A 17,117-nucleotide genomic window follows, 5' to 3' on the forward strand; every position below is an offset into this window, starting at 1 on the left:
TCGTTTGTTTGTTTTATCCAGATCCAAATAAGATACTATGTCTGGGGGTCCACAAGACCACTCCTAGGTTGGGTGATTCATTAGGAGGACTCATAACACTCAGCATATGGTTGTACTCATGACTATGATTTATTGCAAAGAAAGGACACAACGCAAAATCAGCAAGGGAAAAGGCACACGGAGTGAAGTGCAGAGGAAACCAGGAGCAAGCTTCCAAGAGTCCTTTTCCAAAGGAGCTACATAGGATGCATTAAATTCCTCTAGCATTGAACTGTGACAACATGTGTGAAATATTGTCTATCAGGGGAACTCATTAGAGACTCAATGCACAAGGTTTTTACTGGGGGCTAGTCATATAGGTACTCGCTGTCTAGCATATACCAATATTCCAGATTCCCAGAAGGAAAGCAGGTATTTGGCATAAACCACGTTGTTTTTATGGTGTGTGCACAGTGAGCCATTCTTATCAGTTAGGGACTGATGAGAACCATCCAGAATCCAAGTTTCCAGGTGCCAGCCAGGGGCCAGCCTTGCAAGCAGGCTTTCTAAGGATAGCAGTCTCAGGCCTGCTGTGTTACCTCTTTTCCTCACAGGTGCATACATTGTAACTGGTTGATATCTTTAAATCTCCTTTAATCTAAAAGATCTCCTCCATCTCTTTTTTCCCCCTTCTAATTTATTTGTTGTTTCACATAGTCTGGATTTTTCTTATTAAATCTCTGTGGAGTTATTTGAAATATTCCTCTGTCCCTTGTCTTCCCCATGAACTGGTAGTTATATCTACAGGCTTGATCCAATTTAGGTTTGATTTTTTAAATTTCTTTGGCAGCCAGATGACTTCATAAGTAGTAGTGTGAACTTCTATTAGGTAGTATATTACATCTGGCTGTCTCTCTATTGTGAACCCACTGCCATGGCCCTAGACCCTATGTCTGTAATTCATGAGAGGTGAAGAATAGCTGAATTCTGTTTCTATCATTCCTTCTTCATATGCTAGAATATTTCTATAAAGAGAAACCTCCCTCATCATATTTGATTACTCAGTGGTAGAGTTTGTATAGAAATGCTTGATCCACTATCCTCCTCTCTTCTTTTTCCAGTTTTAAACTAATGAGGTTCTCCAAAATCCTCCAAAGGTGACATACTTTTGGAGTGTCTTTTGAAATTATGGATTTAAATATATTTGATGATTTTATTTTCTTTTTGATTTATTTTTTTATTGCAGTAACATTTATAACATTATATATATAACATTATATAAATACTTATAACATATTTATAACATTATATAAATTTCAGGTGTACATCATTGTATTTCACCTTCTGTACAGACTACGTTGTGTTCACCACCAAAAGTCTAGTTGCCATCCATCATCATACAAATGTGCCCTTTTACCCCTTTTGCATTTCCTTTGCCCCCTTCCCTTGCAGTAACCACCAATCTATTCTCTATGTCTATGTGTTTCTTTGTTGTTGTTGTCGTTTTATCTTCCACATATGAGTGAAATCACACAGCATTCAGCTTTCTCCATCTGACTTATTTCACTTAGCAGAATACCCTCAAGGTCCATCCATGTTATTGCAAATGGCAAGATTTCATCTTTTTTATGACTGAGTACTTATTCCACTGTATATATCACATCTTCTTCATCCATTCACCCACAGATGGGCACTTAGGTTTTTTCCAAGTCTTAGCTATTGTGAATCATGCTGCAATCAACATAGGGGTGCATATGTACTTTCGAGTTAGTGTTTTCATGTTCCATGGATAAATACACAGAAGTAGAATAGCTGAATTATGTAGTAGCTCTAATTTTAATTTTTTGAGGAATCTCCATTCTGTTTTCCATAGTAGTTGCACCAATTTATACTCCCACCAGCAGTGTATGAGCGTTCCGTTTCTCCACTTCCTCTCCAACACTTATTTCTTATCTTTTTAATAATAGCCATTCTGACAAGTGTGAAGTGATATCTCATTGTGGTTTTGATTTGCATTTCCCTAACAATTAGTGATGTTGAACATCTTTTCATTTGCCTGCTGGCCGTTTGTATATCTTCTTCAGAAAAATGTCTGTTCAGATCTTCTGCCCATTTTTAAATTGTTTTGTGTTGTTGTTGAGTTGTATGAGTTCTTTATATATTTTGGATATTAACTCCTTATCAGATATATGATTTTCAAATATTTTCTCCCAGTTAGTGAGTTGTCTTTTCGTTTTATTGTTGGTTTCTGTTTTGCCATGCAGAAGCCTTTTAGTTTGATGTAGTCTTATTTGTGAATTATCTTTTGATTCCCTTGCCTGAGGAGACATATTCAAAAGGATACTGCTAAGACTGATGTCAAAGAGCATACTGCCTATGTTTCCTTCTAGGAGTTTTATGGTTTAAGGTCTCATATTCAAGTTATTAATCCATTTTGAGTTCATTTTTGTGTATGGTGTAACATAATGTTCTACTTTCATTCTTTTGCATGTGGCTGTCCAGTTTTCCCAACACCATTTATTGAAGAGACTTTCCTTTCTCCATTATATGTTCTTGGCTTCTTTGTCAAAGATTAGCTATCCACAAATGTGTGGGTTTATTTCTGAGTGCTCAGTTCCATTCCATTGGTCTGTGTGTCTGTTTTTTAGCCAGTACCATGATGTTTTGATTACTGCATCTTTGTAGTATACTTTGAAATTAGGGAGTGTGATGCCTCCAGCTTTGCTCTTTTTTCTCAGGATTGCTTTGGCTGTTCAGGATCTTTTGTCATGCCATATAAATTTTAGGATTCTTTGTTCTATTTCCATGAAAAATGTCATTGAGACTTTAATAGGGATTGTATTGAATCTATAGATTACTTTATGTAGTATGGACATTTTAATTATGTTAATTCTTCTAATCCATAAGCATGGAATATCTTTCAATTTCTTTGTGTCTTCCTTGATTTCTTTCAATAATGTCTCATAGTTTTCAGTGTATAGGTCTTTCACACCCTTGGTTAAATGTCTTCCTAGGTATCTTATTCTTTTGTTTTGATTATAAGTGGAATTGTATTCTTGATTTCTCTTTCTGCTACTTCATTGTTAGCATATAGCAACATAACTAATTTTTATATGTTGATTTTTGTACTCTGCAGCTTTACTGTATTTGTTTATAATTTCTAATAGTTTTTGGTGGATTCTTTAGAATTTTCTATATATAAGGTCATGTCATCTGCAAACAGTAACAGTTTTACATCTTCTTTTCCAATTTGGATCCATTTTATTTCTTTTTCTTGCCTGATTGCTCTGCCTAGGACTTCCAAAACTATGTTGAATAAGAATGGTGAAAATGGGCATTTTCGTCTTGTTTCTCTTCTTAGAGGAATAGCTTTCAATTTTTCACCTTTGAGTATAATGTTAGCTGTGGGTTTGTCATATATGGTCTTTATTATGTTGAGGTACTTTCCTTCCATACCCATTTTATTCAGAGTTTTTATCACAAGTGGATGCTGGATCTTGTCTAATGCTTTCTCTGGATATATTGAGATGATCATGTGATTTTTATTCTTCATTTTGTTAATGTGGTATATCACATTGATTAATTTGGGGATCTTGAACCATCCTTGCACCCCTGGATTAAATCCCAATTAACTAATTAGTGTATAATCTTTTTAATGTATTGTTATATTCAATTTGCTAATATTTTGTTTAGGATTTTTGCATCTGTATTCATCCACAATATTGGCCTGTAATTTTCTTTTTTTGTGTCGTCTTTGTCTGGTTTTGATATCAAGGTAATGTTGGCTTCGTAAAATGAGTTAGGAAGCATTCCCTCTTCAATTTTTTGGAAGATTTTGAGAAGGATTGGTATTAAATCTTCTTTGAATATTTGGTAGAATTCACCAGAGAAGCTATCTGGTCCTGGACTTTTGTTTTTGGAGAGGTTTTGATTACTGTTTTGATCTCCATACTAGCAATTAGTCTATTCAGATTCTTTATTTTTTCTTGATTCAGTTTTGGAAGATTGTACAATTCTAAGAATTTATCCATTTCTATTATATTATCCAGTTTGTTGGCATATAGCTTTTCATAGTATCTCTTATAATCCTTTGTGTTTCTGTGGTGTCTGTTGTAATGTGTGCTCTTTCATTTCTGATTGTATTTATTCAAGTCTTCTCTCCTTTTTTCTTAGTGAGTCTAGCTAAAGTTTTGTCAATTTTGTTTATCTTTTCAAAGAATCTGCTTTTAGTTTTATTGATCTTTTCTATTGTCTTTTTAGTCTCTATTTCATTTATGTTGTCTCCTGATTCTCATTATTTCCTTCCTTCTACTAATTTTAGGGTTCATTTCTTCTTTTACTAGTTCCTTTAGGTATAATATTAGATCATTTGTTTGAGATTTTTTTCTCTTTTTTGAAGTAGGCCTATATTTCTATAAACTTCCCTCTTAATACCACTTTTGCTGCATCCCATAAGTTTTGGTATGTTGTGATTTCATTTTCATTTGTCTCCAGGTGTTTTTTGATTTCTCCTTTGATTTCTTCATTGACTCAATAATTGTTCTGTAGCATTTTGTTTAATTTCCACATATTTGTGACTTTTCCAGCCTTCTTCTTGTAGTTGATTTCTAGTTTCATACCATTGTGGTTGGAAAAGATGCTTCATATTATTTCACTCTTCTTAAATTCTTGAGACTTGTTTTGTGGCCTAATATGTGATCTATCCTGGAGAACATTCCATGTGTATTCAAAAGGAAAGTGTATTCTGCATTTTTTTGGTAGAACTTTTTGTTGGTATCTATTAAATCTATCTGGTCTAATGTGTCATTTAAGGCCAATGTTTCCTTGTTGATCTTCTATCTGGATGACCTACCCATTGATGTAAGTGGGGCATAAAGTCTCATACTTTTATTGTGTTGCTATAAATTTCTTCTTTTATATCTGTTGATATTTGCTTTGTGTATTTAGATGCTCCTTATTGGGCACATAGATATTTACAACTATTATATCTTCTTGTTGGATTTTTCCTTTTATCATTAGGAAGTGCTTATTTGATGATTTTCAATCCTGTTGATGCTCATGTTGTCCCATCTTTTCCCAGAGGGAGCCCCTGCAGCCTCTGCTGGTCTTTGAAAGCTTTCTTATTTTCTTGTAAGACAAGTCATTCCAAGACCATCTTGTACATTTCTTGTCCAAATCTGGAATAAGCTATTTCTCCTGGAATTCCTGGCTCCTTTAAGTGAAAATTTGCATTTCAAGATTTGGGTGCTAGAGTACCAAAATATTCTTATATTTAAAAAGTAAAGAGGGGCTGGCCCCGTGGCCAAGTGGTTAAGTTCATGTGCTCCACTGCAGGCAGCCCAGTGTTTCGTTGGTTGGACATCCAACCTGGGCGTGGACATGGCACTGCTCATCAAACCACACTGAGGCAGCGTCCCATATGCCACAACTAGAAGGACCCACAATGAAGAATATACAACTATGTACCAGGGGACTTTGGGGAGAAGAAGGAAAAAAATAAAAACTTTAAAAAATAATAAAATAAAAAGTAAAGAAAAGAAAGATGCAGAATAGAGCACCGTATATTCCAAAAGTAGGAAAATAATAAATATTTGCACTAGCTGAATTTTCATTTAAAAAAACTCTGGAAGAATTCGCAAGAAACTAATAAGAGTGGTACTTAGTTGGGGATAGGAGGAGGAAGTAATGGGTGGGTTTTAAAAATCACCTTTGAAACCCTTTAAATACCACAAAGAAGAGTATACAGATGTATAAACTCTTAATAAGTCAAACACAGACAACATTGGAACAGGTTGCTTTTCCCTTTGATGAACACCAGATGAAATTATAGACTTGAGTTTGGAGGTCATTTTGAGTGACAAAAACATGTCTTTAAACACTAGAACCACACTCAGCACAGCATGAAGTCATACTAGGAGCGGTAATTAGGAATCAAGCCCAACTGCAGAGATTCTCAACACTGGCTGCACAATAAAATCATTTGAGGAAGAAGTAAATTATTTCTGTTTCAGATTATTTGATCTTATGTGTAGCAAACCCTAAAGATCCCACCAAAAACTGTTAGAACTAATAAATGAATTCATCAAAGTAGCAGATATAAAGTCAACACACAAAAGTAAGTTGCATTTCTATGCACTAACAATAAACAACCTGAAAAAGAAATTAATAAAACAATTCCATCTACAATAGCATCAAAAAGAATAAAATATTTAGGAATTAACTAAGGAGGTGAAAGACTCGTGCAATGAAAATTACAAAACATTGCTGAAAGAAAGTAAAAAAGCATAAATAAATAGAAACACATTCATGTTCATGGACTGGAAGACTTAACATGTTAAGATGTCAACACTAGCCAAAATGATCTACAGATTCAATGCCATCTCTAGCAAAATTCCAATGAAATTTTTTGCAGAAATAGAAAACCTTATCCTAAAATTCCTATGAAATGTCAAGTGACTGTGAATAGCCAAAAAAAAAACTTGAAAAAGAAGTACAAAGCTGTATGATCCACACTTCTTGATTTCAAAACTTACTACAAAGCAATAGTAATCAAAACAGTGTGTTATTGGAAGAAAGTCAAATTTATAGACCAATGGAATAGCGTAGATAACCTAGAAATAAACCCTTGAATATGTGATCAAATGATTTCTGACAAGAGTGCCAAGACCATTCAAGGGAGAAAGGGCAGTCTTGTCAACAGACAGTGCAGAGAAGACTGGATAGCCACATGTAAAATAACGAAGTGAGGGGCTGGCCCTGTGGCCGAGTGGTTGGGTCCCTGCGCTCCGCTGCAGGCGGCCCAGTGTTTCGTTGGTTCGGGTCCTGGGCGCGGACATGACGCTGCTCATCGGACCACGCTGGGGCGGCGTCCCACATGCCACGGCTGGAAGAACCCACAACGAAGAATACACAACTATGTACCGGGGGGCTTTGGGGAGAAAAAGGAAAAAATAAAATCTTTAAAAAAAAAAAAATAACGAAGTGAGACCCTTATCTAACACCGTATACAAAAATTAACTCGAGGGGACAGCTCCACGGATGACTGGTTAAGTTCATGCTCTCCATTTCAGTGGCCCAGGTGTTTGCCGGTTGGGATCCTAGGCATGAACCTAGCACCACTCATCAAGTCACGCTGAGGCAGTGTTCCACATAGCAGAACTAGAAGGTCTGACAACTACAATATACAACTATGTTCAGGGTGCCTTGGGGAGAAGAAGAGGAAGAAGAAGGAGAAGGAGAAGGAGAAAAAGAAGAAAAAGGAGGAGGAGGAGGAAGAGAATGGGAAGAAGAAGAAGGGGAGGAGGACAAAGAAGAAGAAGAGAAGACTGGAAATAGATGTTAGCTCAGGGCCAATCTTTAAAAAAAAAAAAATTGAGTCAAAATGCATCAAAGACCTAGATGAAAGACCTAAAACTATAAAACTCTTAGAAGAAAACATAGGACAAAGTTTCATGACACTAGATTTAGCAATGATTTCTTGGATATGACAGCAAAGATACAGGCAACAATAGAAAAATAGACAAATTGGACTTCATAAAAATTTTTTTAATTTATGCGTCAAAAAACACTATCGACAGAATAAAAAGGCAACCTGCAGAATGAAAGAAAATAGGTGTAAATCATACATCTGATAAGGGATTAATATCCAGAGTATATAGAGAACTTCTAAAACTCAACAACAAAAAAACAAACAACCCAATTAAAAAATGAGCAAAGGACTTGAATAGACATTTCTCCAAAGAAGACGTATGAATGGCTAATAAGCACATGTAAAGATGCCCAACATCAGTAACACTAGAGAAATACAAATCAAAACTACAAGGAGATACCACCTCACACCCATTAGGATGCCTACTATAAAAAAAAACAGAAAATAACAAGTGTTGGTGAGGATGGGGAGAAATTAGAACACTTGTGCACTGTGGTGGTAATGTAAAATGGTACAGCCACTGTGGAAAACAGCAGGGAGCTTCCTCAAAAAATTAAAAATAGAACAACCATATGACCCAGCAATTCCACCTCAGGGTATATACACAAAGAACTGAAAGCAGGGTCTCAAAGAGATACTTGTGCACTCATGTTTATAGCAGCATGATTCACATTAGCTAAAATGTGGAAGCAACCCAAATGTCCATTGACTGATGAATGGATAAGCCAAATGTGTTATATACGTAGAGTGGAATATTATTCAGCCTTAAAAAGGAAGGGAATTCTGACATATGCTGCAACACGGATGAACCTTGAGGATATTATGCTAATTGAAATAAGCCAAATACAAAAAGACAAGTACTGTATGATTCTACTTATATGAGGTATTCAGAGTAGTCAAAATCATATAAACAGAAAGTAGAATCATGGTTTCCAGGGGCTGGGGGAGGGGAGAATGAGAGTTATTGTTTAATGGGTATACAGTTTTCATTTTACAAGATGAAAAGAGTTCTGGAGACGGATGGTGGTGATGGTTGTACAATATTATGAATGTATTTAATATCACTGTGTACTCCTCAAAATGGTTAAGATGGTAAATTTTATGTTACTTGTATTTTACCACAATAAAGAAAATTGGGAAAAAAATGATTTGAGAGCTTTTAACCAGTCTAATGCCTAGGCTGAACTCTAACCAATTAATTACATCAGTCTCTCTGAGGGTGGGATCCAGGCATCTGTATTTTTTTGTTGTAAGCTCTCCTGGTAATTCAAGTGCAGTCAAAGCTGAATCCAAGCACACTAAAGGTAAAGCATATGCCACTTCTCCCTCTCAAGCTCTTGAGGAACAACACCGAGTGGAATGTTGGATAGGATCACCTGTATATTAATAAAATATAAAAACCTGTATTATTTAAATGGTTATTTCTCTTGTATCTTCTCTTTCCACCCCTTCCCACTTTTGCTTCTCGCCCTCTTCCTCCCTTCCTTTCTGCTGAGTACATCTAACTGAGTTTGTGTAAGTTCAGTGTTTGTATGATGCTCTGTCCTTCCTCCATCTATTTGTCCTCCAAAGCAGAGATTCATGCCTTCACTGCCTTTCCACCTCCCAATTTACATCTTGTCTCAAGATACAGTTGCAGTCCCTAATTCCTCACCCTCTTCCCTTTACTTTTCATTCCAGAGGAACATAGCTCTCACCTAAATAATATGCCTGAGGACATGCCTGACTCCCAGCATTCCCAAGATGGGTATGCCCATCAGGTCCCTCTGGAATCCTCATTTTCTCATATTCATGGCACCGTGTTGGGTAGTCAGTTACGACATATCGGTAGATTGAAGAGAAGAAGTCTTCTTTGGTTTCTCTGAGAACAGGTGTGGAGTTAGTTGTTGACTGAGTTGGGTGTTAAAGGCAGGACACTTAGGGGAGTTGGAAAGAAGAAAGCTCCTTCTGTGCACCAGGCCCTATGCGAGGCCCTAGGGATCCAGTTATGAAAGGCACAGCACCTGCTGTAAGGGAATCATGGTCTAAGGGGGAAGCAGGTGATTAAACTATCTTATGGTAAGTACTGTGCTAGAGGTGTTCATGGGTCTTATGGGAACTTAAAGAAGGGAACCAAAACTACCATGGGGGGTAGGGGAGGAGTCAAGGAAGGCTTCTTGTAGGAGGCATCATGAGGACTGCATTTTATTTTTAACATAAAAAATACACAGGTAACATAGGTTCATTGTAGAAAATTAGAGTGAATTAAGAAAGGACACTAAAGATAAACATAAACATCTTTCTAAAAATGTTTTAACTTGTGCCAAGTTGGAGGGAGTTATGAGAACAAACGTGTGATCACTCCATTGTGCGTGGTGCTGTCCTGAGATGCCATGCTCAGTGACAAGTGCCTGAAAGTGCTGATTGTGTGCTTTGCTGAAATCAATATTCTGCAAAGAGGCAGGGTCCATGGGGAGGCAAGAAGGAAAGGCCTGGATCTTAAGATGAGCTCCCCTCCATCCTCTGACTTTTGGCAACAAAAGTTGCTCAACCAGTTAAAAACCTTGGAGGGGTCCATCTGTTTGGGATGTGCCTTGGGCCCTATTTTATTTTTCATTGCATCTATCCCATAAGCACCAAGTGTGTGTCCCCAACTGCCTGAGGGGTGCAGAATGCAAAAGGGGGTATAGATCAGATGTTCCTCCAAGGAACTACCAATTTTGCTAGGAACATATAAAATGAACACTGTATGCTCCCAAGGACAAGAATACTTCCTGTCCAAGTATGAAATCTCAGCACACAGTGGGTCTGCCACAGACTAGGCATTTGCAGTCTTTGTTGAAGAACTGAACGAATGTATGAAACAAGTAGAAAACACTGAGTCGGTTTACAAGCTCCTGCCCAATTTTATGATAAACCACAAGGGCAACAGAGACTTTTTTGGTTGTTGTTAATTAATTAATTTATTTATTTATTTATTTATTTAAATCGTAGTAGTTAATATACTATCATAGTTCCTAATTCAAAAGATACAAAAGGATATACATTTAAAAGTCTCCCTCCTGGTTACACAACTCTGTCACTATATTAAAAACATTGAATTGTATACTTTAAGTAGATGAATTGTATGCTATGTGAATTATATCTCAATAAAACTGCTAAGAACGGAAAAAGTCTCCCTCCTAACCTCCCAGCCTTGTCCCTTGGCCCATCATTTATTGTCCCAGAGGCGACCTTGTGATCTGTTTACTTCTTCTGGAGAGACCCAGATATAGATAGAATATGTGGATATATTTTTTCCTTCACCCTCTTTTTAATACGAAATCCTATGGCAGAGTCATAAAAGAATTAGGATCACAGCATAGAGAGAGACTAAGTCCGACTACCTGGACAATAGATTAACAGCCCATGTGGTCACAGAATGGAGGTGCAGGCAGCAGAGCTATAAACTGGATTATCTGGCAGTAAGTGGAGTTGAGACTGTGTTTGGAGTAAGGGTGGGAAATGCAGCAAATCAGAGACTACTAGAAAGCCTATGGCTTCTTTTCATTATTATTATTATTTTATCGCGGTCATATTGGCTTATAACATTGTGTAAATTTCAGGTGTACACTACTCTATATCAGTTTCTGTATAGACTGCATCATGTTCACCACCAACACTCTAGTTTCTATCTGTAACCATACATATGTGCCCCTTTACCCCTTTTGTCCTCCCCCCAATCCCCTTCCCATCTGGTAACCACTAATCTGTTCCCCCTATCCATGTGTTTATCTTCCACATATGAGTGAAATCATATGGTATTTCTCTTTCTCTGTCTGGCTTATTTTGCTTAGCATAATGTCCTCAAGATCCATCTGTGTTTTGTAAATGGGACAGTTTTGTCTTTTTTATGGCTGAATAATGTTCCATTGTATATATATACCACATCTTTTTTTAATTCACTCATTAGTCGATGGGCACTTGGGTTGCTTCCACATCTTGGCTAATGTGAGTAGTGCTGCAATGAACATAGGGGTGCATAAATCTCTTTGAATTGTTGATTTCGTGTTCTTTAGATAAATACCCACTAGTGGGATAGCTGGATCATATAGTATTTCTATTTTTAACTTTTTGAGAAATTTCCATACTGTTTTCCATAGTGACTGCAACAGTTTGCATTCCCACCAGTAGTGTATGAGGGTCCCCTTTTCTCCAAATCCTCTCCAAAACTTATTTCTTGTCTTGTTAATTATAGCCATTCTGACAGGTGTAAGGTGATATCTCATTGTGGTTTTGATTTGCTTTTCCCTAATAATTAGTGATGTTGAAGATCTTTTCATGTGCCTGTTAGCCATCTGTACATCTTCTTTGGAAAAATGTCTGTTCAGATGCTCTGCCCATTTTTTTGAGTTGGTTGTTCATTTTTTTATTGTTGAGTTGTATGAGTTCTTTATGTATTTTGGAAATTAACCCTTTGTTGGATATATGATTTGAAAATATTTTCTCCCAGTTGGTGAGTTGTCTTTTCATTTTGTTCATGGTTTCCTTTGCTGTGCAGAAGCTTCCTAGTCTGATGTAGTCCCATTTGTTTATTTTTTCTTTTGTTTCCCTTGCTTGAGTAGACATGGTGTTCAAAAAGATACTGCTAAGACCAATGTGAAAGAATGTACTGCCTATATTTTCTTCCAGGAGTTTTGTGGTTTCAGGTCTTACATTCAAGTCTTTAATCCATTTGAGTTAATTTTTGTGTATGGTATAACATAATTGTCTACTTTCACTCTTTTGCACGTGGCTGTCCAGTCTTCCCAACACCGTTTATTGAAGAGAATTTCCTTTCTCCATTGTATGCTCTTGGCTCCTTCATCAAAGATTAGTTGCCTGTAGATGTGTGGTTTTACTTCTGGGCTTTCAATTCTGTCCCACTGATCTGTGTGTCTGTTTTTATGCCAGTAGCATGCTGCTTTAATTATTATAGCTTTGTGGTATAATTTAAATTCAGAGAGTGTGATACCTCCAGCTTTGTTCTTTTTTCTCAGGATTATTTTGGCTATTTGGGGTATTTTGTTCTTCCACATAAATTTTAGGATTCTTTCTCTATCTCCATGAAGAATGTCATTGGGATTCTGGTTGTGATTGCATAGAATCTGAAGATTGCTTTAGGTAATATGGACATTTTAACAATGTTAATTCTTCCAATCCATGAGAATGTAATATCTTTCCATTGCTTTGTATCATCTTCAATTTCTTTCAGCAACGTTCAGTGTACAGGTCTTTCACCTCTTTGGTTAAATTTATTCCTAGGTATTTCATTCTTTTTTTGGCAATTGTAAATGGGATCGTATTCTTGGCTTCTCTTTCTGCTTGTTTTTTACCAGTGTACAGAGAAATGCAGCTGATTTTTGTATGTTGATTTTGTATCCTGCAACTTTGCTGCAGTTGTTGATTATTTCTAATAGTTTTCTTGCAGATTCTTTAGGGTTTTCTATAAATAGAATCATGTCATCCGCAAATAGTGAGAGTTTCACTTCTTCCTTTCCAATTTGGATCCCTTTTATTTCTTTTTCTTGCCTAATTGCTCTGACTAAAACTTCCGGTATTATGTTGAGTAAGTGTTAAGAGTGAGCATCCTTGTCTTGTTCCTGTTTCAGAGAAATGGCTTTCAGTTTTTCTCCATCGAGTATGATGTTGGCTGTGGGTTTGTCATATACAGCCTTTATTATGTGAGGTACTTTCCATCTATACAGCCTAGAGCTTATTTTTGACATACAGGATCCCCAGTCTATTGCCACCATGGAAGGTGACCAACATATCCCAGTTTGCCTCGGAGTTTTCCTGTTTTGAAACAGAAAGTCTCAAGGTCCAGAAAATCCATCACTCCCAGAACTGCATCCTGGCAAGTTGGTCCTTCTTGTTTTTTCCAAAAGACAGTGAGTTTTATTTTATTTTTTCAGGATAGAGGTTTGATCTCCTCTCGAATGTTCCAGGGTGGAGAAAGACTAGGAGGTGCACTCTGAGGTCACTGTCACCAGGGGCTCTCTGTGGTCATTTCAGTTCCATTTTTCCATAATGTTATGTCCCTTTTCTCTACAGAAAATATCCACACAATTTTATGTTAAAAAAATCTAAACAACCAGGTAGCAATAAGTAAAACAAATGCGAAGTGTCACTTTGTATCACTAAGCTTAGATGAAATTATTTCTCACATGGGGGTCAACAATATATTCTCAATGGTCCACAAGTACAGAATAAGTTTTTTGTTTTGTGTTTTTATTTGAATGATAATCCTTTAAATTAAATATAATCCTAGGATCATCTGGCTAAACCTCTTTGGCACTTCAGGCCTAAGCCGGGATTTACGTTTATCAAATTAGCACCAACTAATACTATTTTAATTGTCATAGGCAACAGAAAAAATATAAGCTGTATATTTATATAAAAGATTCATTTCTGCTCAATAAAACCCAAAAGATATGGTGTCCTCTGAGAGCAAATATTCCATCCACATGGTTCAAATAAAGAAAAGTGGTGGAGAATCAAATCCTCACAGAGCTTGTAATTTTACAAGGGGGCCAGACTGAAAAATGTATCTTCGCTGTCAGAAGGTGGGCAACTGCTTCCAGCTCTGACATAAGAGCTGGTTTTAAACCACATATCTCACTGAGAATGACTGTAAAGTTAGATTTAAAAAAGAAACAAAAAAACAAATCGTTGAAGGTATCAGAAAGCAACCAAGGCATCTAGGACTTGAAGGACTAAGAATGGGGAAGAAAGAAAATGCAATGAGATCAAGGTAACATTCTCCACCATTTCCCTCCTTGAGACATTTGCTGAGTTATAAGCAGAAAGTGCAGGACCCAGAGGTCAAGCAGAAAGGTGCAGATAAGAGTCTAAAATGTAAAACCCTCTCACTGTGCTGAGGAGTCAAAAATTGGAAGTCAGGGTCCAGCAAGAAGTTGGAGCTCTGAAAAATAACTCCAGGCTTTCAGCTGGGACTCCAGATGGACTGCAGATAGTAGTATGGACCAAGTGGAAACAAAAAACTTAAAACCTGGCCCCACACTACCACATTCCCTAATTGGGGTAGGGTAATCTGCCCCTACTCTTTCTGCCAAAAGAAAATTAAATTACCTCTGGAGAAGGAAAACATCATGTAGAACTTCTATGATTATTCATACACATTGTCTAGTATTTGAGCAAAAATCTACCAATAAATAGAACCAAGTGATAGAAAATCAGAAGGAACAAATGAAAATGGATCAGATCCACAGGAGATTGAGATATTGAGGATATCAGACATAGACTACAAAATAATTATGATTAGTATCCTAAATGCATTTGTTTCCTCCATGTCATTTCACGGTTTGATAAATAGCTCATTTATTTTTAGCACTGAATAATATTCCATTGTCTGGATGTACAACAGTTTATTCATCCTTTCACCTATTGAAGGACAGTTCGGTTGCTTTCAGGTTTTGGCAATTATGAATAAAGCTGCTATTAACATCCATGCCCAGGTTTTCATGTGGACCTAATTTTCAGCTCCTTTGGGTAAATACCAAGGAGCACAACTGCTGGATTGAAAGAAAAAAGTATGTTTAGTTTTGTAAGAAACCAGCAAACTATCTTCTAAAGTGCCTGTACCATTTTGCATTTCCACCAACAATGGTTGAGATTTTTTGTTACTCTACATCCCTGCCAGCATTTGGTGCTGTCAGCGTTTTGAATTTTAGCTATTCTAATAGGGATGTAGTGGTATCTCATTGTTGTTTTAATTTGCATTTCTCTAATGACATATAATTTGAGGGTGTTTTCATATGCTATTTGCCATCTATATGTCTTCTTTAGTGAGGTGTCCAGGTCTTTTGCCCATTTCTTGATGGAGTTGTTCATTTTCTTATTGCTGAGTTTTAAGAGATCTTTGTATATTTTGGATAACAGTCCTTTGTCAGATATGTCTTTTTGCAAATGTTTTCTCCCCGTCTGTGGTAAAGTCGACTTTAAGAGGGGCCGACCTGGTGGCGCAGAGGTTAAGTTCACATGTTCTGCTTCGGCGGCCCGGGTTTGGTGGTTAGGATCCTGGGTGCAGATCTATGCACCGCTTGTCCAGCTATGCTGTGGCAGGTGCCCCACCTATAAAGTAGAGGAAGATGGGCACAGATGTGAGCTCAGGGCCAGTCTTCCTCAGCAAAAAAGAGGAGGATCGGAAGTAGATGTTAGCTCAGGGCTAATCTTCCTCAAAAAAAAAAAAAAAGGCAAGAAAGATTACTAGAAATAAAGAGGGACATTCCATAATCACAGATGGGTTGACTGTTCTCCCTCTCCCAAAATGGCAGCCTCAGCAAAAAGGCAGAATAAGAAGGGAAAGACTATCTCCTTAACAGACTTTCTGGATGAGGATGGGGGGACTGGTGGAGGAAGCACCTGTGTCCTCAAACCAGTCAACTGGACTAATGAAACAGACAACCTAGAAGGAGATGTTTCAACCACTTGGCACAGTAATGGTGACCACGTGCACTGGCTCCTCCAACTGACAGTTCCATCCTGCCCACTGCTCCACAGGCTGCTCAAGAACCCAATATTGTACAGAGCCATCTTCTCAAATCACTGCCTTACACTGCTTTTCTAGGGAACCTGCCTATGATGTGACGGAATACTCCACTAAGGATTTCTTTAGAGGATGAAATATCAGCGCAATATGTTTACTGTGTGAACCCAGCAATCTGGAGAGGCTGAAAGATTTGAATTATGCTGAGTTTGAGGACTTGAGTTCAGATTCCTTGCTCAGTGCCCTGAGCCTCAAATGAAGTCTCTGAGTAACGAGAGAATTTGGATTGACGTTGCTAATCGAGCACAAGATAAAGACAGGAATGATCATTCTTTTGGCCAAGATAGAAATTGGGATTCTGACAAAACAGGTGAAGATTGGAGAGCCCACCCTGCCACAGAGAGCTTTGAAGACTACCTGCCTAGAAGAGGTGATAATAGCTTTGGGGACAAGTGTCACGATCATTATGATTATGATTCAGACTGATATGATCAGGATTGGGGTGGGTATTGTGATAGCCCATCCTGGGATATGGATTGATATAGGTGCCAGGATTGCTATGATGACTGAGGCAGCAGAGACTATGACTGAGGCTATGATTCTGGGCTAGGCAGTGGCAGAAGAGCATTTTGGAGTGGGTACAATACGGATGATGACTGCAGAGGAGGAGGGGATCGCTATGAAGATATGACAGATGAGTGATGGGTCATGGAGCTCCAGAGACTATTAGAAAGACTAGAATGGGGAACCTGAGCCCCATTCTCTGACCTTCTGGTAAGTCTGTCCAGGATCACACTTGGAGAAGCATTGATAAACTGCTTCCTCACTACAGCTGGAACAATCCCTTGTCTTTAGGCTAGATCTTTGGGGATCCCAGGCCCTTTTTACACAGGACTTAAGCACACTCATCCTTTTAAAGCCAGAAGACCAGGCTTGTTAGGTGTTCTGCATTCCCTAATCAGAACCTCCTGAATTCCTCTTCTGTCCTATCATCTAATCTGCACCAAGCAACTTGTAATGCTTAAGAAAGGTGCACCCCTAAACTTCTTATTTACATGTCATATGTCACATCAAACCAAACCACATTTAATTTTGTTCATCTTGTCACTTAACTGGCTAAGAATCTTTGAAATTTTAGTTTTCAAACAAGTAAGATCTCAGTTTTTCCATCGTCCTGACTTTTTCAGGGCAAGGTAGAAGAGA

The sequence above is a fragment of the Equus quagga genome, chromosome 5, assembly GCF_021613505.1.
Source record: "Equus quagga isolate Etosha38 chromosome 5, UCLA_HA_Equagga_1.0, whole genome shotgun sequence".
Lineage (NCBI taxonomy): Eukaryota > Metazoa > Chordata > Mammalia > Perissodactyla > Equidae > Equus > Equus quagga.